This window comes from Lissotriton vulgaris, chromosome 1_2, assembly GCF_964263255.1.
Source record: "Lissotriton vulgaris chromosome 1_2, aLisVul1.2, whole genome shotgun sequence".
NCBI lineage: Eukaryota > Metazoa > Chordata > Amphibia > Caudata > Salamandridae > Lissotriton > Lissotriton vulgaris.
Genome location: NC_141686.1, coordinates 361,070,481 through 361,077,211, shown reverse-complemented (window position 1 = coordinate 361,077,211; position 6,731 = coordinate 361,070,481). Strand labels below are relative to the sequence as shown.

At 50.7% G+C, this 6,731-nt stretch overlaps 1 pseudogene; it reads left to right on the top strand.

The window, feature by feature from the left end:
* The first annotated feature begins 877 nt into the window (after positions 1–877).
* On the top strand, positions 878–4,467 carry LOC147736857 (uncharacterized; annotated as a pseudogene).
* The last annotated feature ends 2,264 nt before the right edge of the window (positions 4,468–6,731 follow it).

The following is a 6,731-nucleotide window of genomic DNA, read 5'->3' as shown; positions in this document are numbered from 1 at the left end:
CATGTTCTATAGAACATTTAGTTAAATATCTGTGTATGGTGAAATATCTCTTGGTAACTTTCGTTAATGGTAATGACCAGATGTCTTTTACAACTAGTTAAGTATTGTGTATTCACATGCTCTTACATTTCCATTTAGTGATTTTAAATCTCTTTACATCCAATAGGAAACCAGCCTTGAATGCATAAATGATCGTGAATAATGACAGTAATCGTGAAAATCTGAAAAAAAGTGGTTAGAAAAAAAATGCTCCAATATTTAGGAAAAGATCTGCATAGAGACTGAGGAACCTGAACATAAACTGATAGATGCTGGAAGAGGCAGTCAAGAGCAATTCAGTGGATGTAAGAGTCTGAGCTGTGCACCTCCACGCAACAGGACTAAGAAATGACCTCTAGAAAATTAAGGCAACAACACTAACAAACAACTTCCTGTATAAACAGGCCTCCACAACCAGCTTTGATCATGTGTTCGGTATGAGGTAGACACAACATTTCTCTGCTTCCTGTAATGATGGCAGACCACCATTCAGCGTGCTAGGTGTATTGTAAACTGTTTCTGGCCAAACCACAGGAACAAGAGAAAAGCACAAGGGAGAGGAGCCAGACAACTGAAGGGTACAGGAAAGAGAGGGTCTCTGATCTACAACAGACTGTCCCAATTTGCTTCGACCCGAAGAAGACTGATCTTCACTCATGAACATGCGAAGCCATTCCACAATATAAAAACATAACCACCTACAAAGAAGCTTTACTTGACACAATTATAATATATGTAGTTGGTGAGTCTTGTATTTCATTGTGAAATCTGATATTAACCATCCAAAATACCACAGACATACAGGGAATATGAGAATAACACAAGTGTTTTATCAACCATGTTAGCTCCTCGGGAAACGCAGTCATGGGATGCAGAGAAATATAAACACGACCCAGAGACACTAACCAAGAAAGAAAAATCATACACAAGCAGCAAGTGCTTTAGTTTGTGATCACTACTAAAGAGCCATCAGCAAACACACGCAGGAAAAGCAACGTGCAATTGCAATGAATGTGTGAAGAACTTTAGCCAGTTAGCACTCCTAAAAGATCATCAGCGAATACACATGGGGGAAAAACCGTACCATTGCACTGAGTGTGTGAAAAGCTTCCGTCAGTTATCACAACTCCAAGTTCATCAGCGAACACACACAGGGGAAAAACCGTACCATTGCAGTGAATGTGGGAAGGCATTCAGTCAGTTATCAATTCTTTAAAGACATCAGCGAACACACACAGGAGAAAAACCATACCATTGCAGTGAGTGTGTGAAGAGCTTCAGTCAGTTATCACAACTCCAAGTTCATCAGCGAACACACACAGGGGAAAAACCATACCATTGCAATGAATGTGTGAAGAGCTTCAGTCAGTTATCACACCTGAAAAAACATCAGCAAACACACACTGGGCAAAAACCGCACCATTGCACTGAATGTGTGAAGAGCTTCAGTTATTTATCACAACTACAAGTTCATCAGCGAACACACACTGGGAAAGAAAAACCATACCATTGCAATGGTCACTTATCAATTCTTCAAAGACATCAGCAAACACACACAGGAGAAAAACCATACCATTGTAGTGAATGTGTGAAGAGCTACAGTCAGTTATCACACCTGAAAAGACATCAGCAAACACACACTGGGGAAAAATCGTACCATTGCACTGAATGTGTGAAGAGCTTCAGTTATTTATCACAACTCCAAGTTCATCAGCGAACACACACTGGGGAAGAAAAACCATACCATTGCAATGAATGTGTGAAGAGCTTTAACCTGTTATCAAATCTCCAAAGACATCAGCGAATACACACTGGGGAAAAACCATACCATTGCAGTGAATGTGTGAAGAGCTTCAGTCGGTTATCACACCTCCAAAGACATCAGCGAACACATACTGGGGAAAAACCATACCATTGCAATGAATGTCTGAAGAGATTCAGTCAGTTATCAATTCTTCAAGTTCATCAGCGAACACACACAGGGGAAAAACCATACCATTGCTCTGAATGTGTGAAGAGCTTCTGTCGGTTATCACACCTACAAAGACATCAGCGAACACATACTGGGGAAAAACCGTACCCTTGCAGTGAATGTGGAAGTAGTTTTAGTGATTCCTCAAATCTCAGGATTCATCAGCGAACACACACAGGAGAAAAGCCATTACAGTGCTGTGAATGTGTGAAGAGCTTCAGTGGGTCATCAGACCTACGAAAACATATTCAAACACACACTGGGGAAAAACCATACCATTGCAATGAATGTGTAAAGAGATTTAGTATGTTATCAAATCTTCGAAGACATCAACGAACACACACAGGAGAAAAACCATAGCATTGCAGTGAATGTGTGAAGAGCTTCTTTCGGTTATTGGCCTACAAAAACATAAATGAACACACACTAGGGAAAAGCCATTCCAATGCAGTGAATGTGTAAAGAGCTGTAGTGGGTCATCAGACCTACAAAAATCAATCAGTCAATCAGTAAACCAATCAATCAATCATTTGTTAAGCGCCCTTCATACCCAAGAGGGTCTCAAGACGCTGGGGGGAGGTGGGGGCCGCTACTGATCGAACAGCCAGGTCTTTAGTATCCTCCTGAAGGTCAGCAGGTCTTGGGTCTGTTGTAGGCTCAGTGGGAGTGTGTTCCATGTCTTGGTGGCGAGATGGAAGAAGGATCTCCTGCCGGTGGTTGTTCTTCTGATGTGCGGGACGGTGGCGAGTGAGAGGTCGGCAGAGCGTAGCTGGCAGTTGGGTGTGTAGGAGGAGAGCCGTCTGTTTAGGTAGGCTGGGCCGGTCTTGTGGAGTGCTTTGTGTGCATGGACGGGAGGCCAGTGCAGGTTTCTCAGATGGGGGGTGATGCGGCTGTGTCGTGGTATATCGAGGCTCAGTCGTGCCGAGGCGTTTTGGATGCGTTGTAGTCGATTGATGAGCTTGGTCGGGGCTCCTGCGTAGAGGGCGTTTCCGTAGTCGAGTCTGCTGCTGACGAGGGCCTGGGTAACTGTCTTTCTTGTATCTGTCGCGATCCATCTGTAGATCTTGCGGAGCATACGGAGGGTGTTGAAGCAGAAGGAAGAGACGGCGTTGACTTGCTTGGTCATTAAGAGCGTTGAGTCGAGGATGTGCGTAGTCGATGAGGGTCGGGGCTGCCCCAGTGCCATTTGCCACTAGGAGTCGTGCCAGGCTGACGGGTTGGAGCCGAGGCTTGTCCGAGTTCAGCTTCAGACGACTGATCTTCATCCAGTCGGCGACGGCCTTCATTCCTTCATGGAGGTTGTCTTTGGTGGTGATGGGGTCCTTGGTGAGGGAGAGGATCAGTTGAGTGTCATCGGAGATTATGTTGAGGTTGTGCTGTCGGGCGACGTGTGCGAGCGGGGTCATGTAAATGTTGAACAGTGTCGGGCTGAGGGAGGATCCTTGGGGTACGCCGCAGATGATCTCGGAGACTTCGGAATGGAACGAGGGGAGGCGGACGCTCTGGGTTCTGCCAGAGAGGAAGCAGGTGGTCCATTCCAGAGCCTTGTCTTGGATCCCTGCGGTGTGGAGGCGTGCGCGTAGTGTGCAGTGGCAGACGGTGTCGAAGGCGGCGGAGAGGTCTCCCCATTGCAGTTTCCCCATTGTCTAGCAGGGTCCTGATGTCGTCGGTGGCGGCGATGAGGGCGGTCTCGGTGCTGTGGTTGCTGTGGAACCATGACTGGGAAGGGTCCAGGATTCTGTTCTCTTCAAGGTATCGGGTTAGCTGTCGGTTAACGATTTTCTCGATTACCTTGGCCGGTAAGGGGAGTAGAGAGATGGGTCGGAAGTTCTTGAGGTCTCTTGGTTCTTCCTTGGGTTTTTTGAGTAGGGCGTTGATCTCGGCGTGTTTCCAGCTCTCTGGGATGGTCACGGTCTCAAGGGAGAGATTGATGATGTTGCGTAGGTGGGGTGCGATGGAGCTGCTTGCTTTGTTGAAGACGTGGTGCGGGAATGGGTCTGACGGAGAGCCGGAGTGGATTGTGCTCATGGTCTTGATGGTGTCATCGACGCTCACGCTGGTCCAGGCTAGCAAGGGGACGTGGTCCATGGTGTGCAGAGGGTCTGTTGTGTTGCTGTTTGTTGGGGCTGTCTCAGTGTTGAAGCTGTTGTGGATGTCTGCTATCTTGCGGTGGAAGAAGGTGCAGAGGGAGTCGCACAGGGCTTGTTACGGCGGGATATTGTTGGTGTTGGAGCTAGCGTTCGAGAGTTCCTTCACGATGTTGAAGAGCTCCTTGCTGTCGTGTGCATTGTTGTCAAGGTCGTCTTTGAAGGAGGTCTTCTTGGCAGCCCTGATGAGGTGGTGGTGGTTGCGGACGGCGTCCTTGTGTGCTGCGTGGCTGTCCAGAGTTTGTTCACTGTGCCATTTCTTCTCTAGTTTCTGGCAGGCTTGCTTGGAATCTAGGAGTTCTGGGGTGAACCAGCTGGCCCTCTTGCTGGTGTCTATGTGGGGGGGCTTCTTAAGCTGAGCAAGGGTGTTGGCACAGTACTCAATCCAGCGTCTGATGTTGTGGGCAGCGACGTCGGTGTTGTAGGGTTCGGTGGGTGGGCTGAGAGCGAGGTTTGCATGTCTTCGGTGATTTTGCTCCAGCAGCGGCGGGGGATCTGTTGGGTGCGGTGGTGTGTGGTGGGTTTCTGGAAGGTGATGTGGATGCAGCGGTGGTTGGTCCAGAGGCAGTGGTGTGGCTGACGGAGACGTGCGGGCTTGAGGAGAAGACGGGGTCGAGCGTGTGGCCGGCGGAGTGGGTGGGCGTTGTGACGAGTTGTCTCAGTCCGAGGTTGGCGAGGTTATCGATCAGGGTTGTGGAGTTGTTGTTGTTGTTCTCAAGGTGAAATTTCAGGTCTCTGAGGAGGATGTAGTCAGTGGAGGTCAGGGCCTGTGTGCTGATGAAGTCGGCGATGGAGTCGCTGAACTGGGGGCGGGGTCCAGGGGGTCGGTAGACGAGGGTGCCTTTGAGGGTGGAGTTGGGGTCTGTGTGGCTCTGGAAATGCATGTGTTCGGCGGTGCTGAGCGCGTCATCTTTGCTAGTCGAGACCCTGATGCTGTTCTTGTGGACGATAGCGATTCCTCCTCCGACTCCGTTGGTGCGGTCTCTGCGGGTGATCTTGTAGCCGTCTGGGATGGCTATGGCGTTGTCGGGTGCGGAGGAGTTGTTCAACCAGGTCTCTGTCAGGAAGGCGACGTCTGGGGAGGTAGTGTTGAGCAGGTCCAAGAGCTCGAAAGCGTGTTTACGTGCAGAGCTGGTGTTCAGTAGTATGCATCGGAGGTGATCGAGGTCTTTCTTGATGGGTGGTTCGTCGGCTTTATGGCAGGTGTGCGTTTCGGGGCGACCTTAAAGCAGTTGTGGGTACGTCCAGGGTTGAGAGCGTGCAGAGTGCGGGCGTCGTAGTGGCGGCGGTCGTTGTGGTGGGTACGGGGGCCAGGGGTTCTGGCGCTGGGCACAGTCCAGATGCGGGCAGCCACAGACGGGCTTGTCATGCACCAGCGGCGCTACCGCGCTGAGGCCGGCATGTGTAGGGAGGTGGGAGTGAGGAGCAGCTGGGAGTCGGGAGGCAAGGCCAGCAAATGGGCAGTCAGGTGGGCGGAGCCGCAGGGGACGCAGCGACGGGCGGTGAGGGGCCACGAAGGAAACAGAACGCAAAAGTGCACAGCAAGTGAGGGGGAAACGAGTGGCACAGAGGGCAGAAAGGTCACAGAAAGGGCAAAAAGGTCACAAGAATACAGGGGGAAACGAGTGGCACAGAAGGCAAAAAGGTCACAAGAAGGGCAAAAAGGTCACAGAAAACAGGGGAAACGAGTGGCACAGAGGGCAAAAGGTCACAAGAAAGGGCAGACGGTCACAACAAACGGGGGAAACGAGTGGCACAGAAGGCAGAAAGGTCACAGAAATGCAGGGGCAGCTAAGCAACAGAAGGCAAAAACGGGCGGAGAGACATGGGGGCCGCGAGGGGAGCAGAAGGAAAAACCGCGCCGAGAGACACGGGGGCATACAAGGAGAGAACAGGCACAGGCGGTGCTGTGCGGAGGGGGAGCGATCTACCTGGAAGGATCAAGGGTCGCTCTCCTCACCGTGCAGCGGCCGGCCTATATGGGGAGGTGGGAGGGAGGAGCAGCTTGGAGGTGGGGGCAGAGAATGGGCAGTTAGGGTGGCGGGGCTGCAGGGGACCCAGCGGCGAGGTTCACCAAAGGAAACAGAAGGCAAAAAGGCACAACAATTGACGGGGAAACGAGTGACACAGAGGCAGAAAGGTCCCAGGAAAGGGCAGATGTGGTCACAAAAAACGTAGGGAAACGAGTGGCACAGAGGCAGCAAGGTCACAAGAAAGGGCAGAAAAGGTCACAAAAACCAGGGGGAAATGAGTGGCACAGAGGCAGAGAGGTCACTAGAAAGGGTAGAAAGAGGTCACATAAAAAACAGGGGGAAACGAGTGGCACAGAGGCAGAAAAGTCCCAAGAAAGGGCAGAAAAGGTCACATAAAACGGGGGGAAATGAGTGGCACAGAGGCTGAAAGGTCACAAGAAATGGCAGAAAAGGTTACAAAAACGGGGGGAAACGAGTGGCACAAAAGCAGAAAAGTCCCAAGAAAAGGCAGAAAAGGTCCCAAAAAACGGGGGAAACGAGTGGCACAGAAGGCAGAAAGGTCACAGAAATGCAGGGGCAACTAAGCAACAGAAGGCAGAA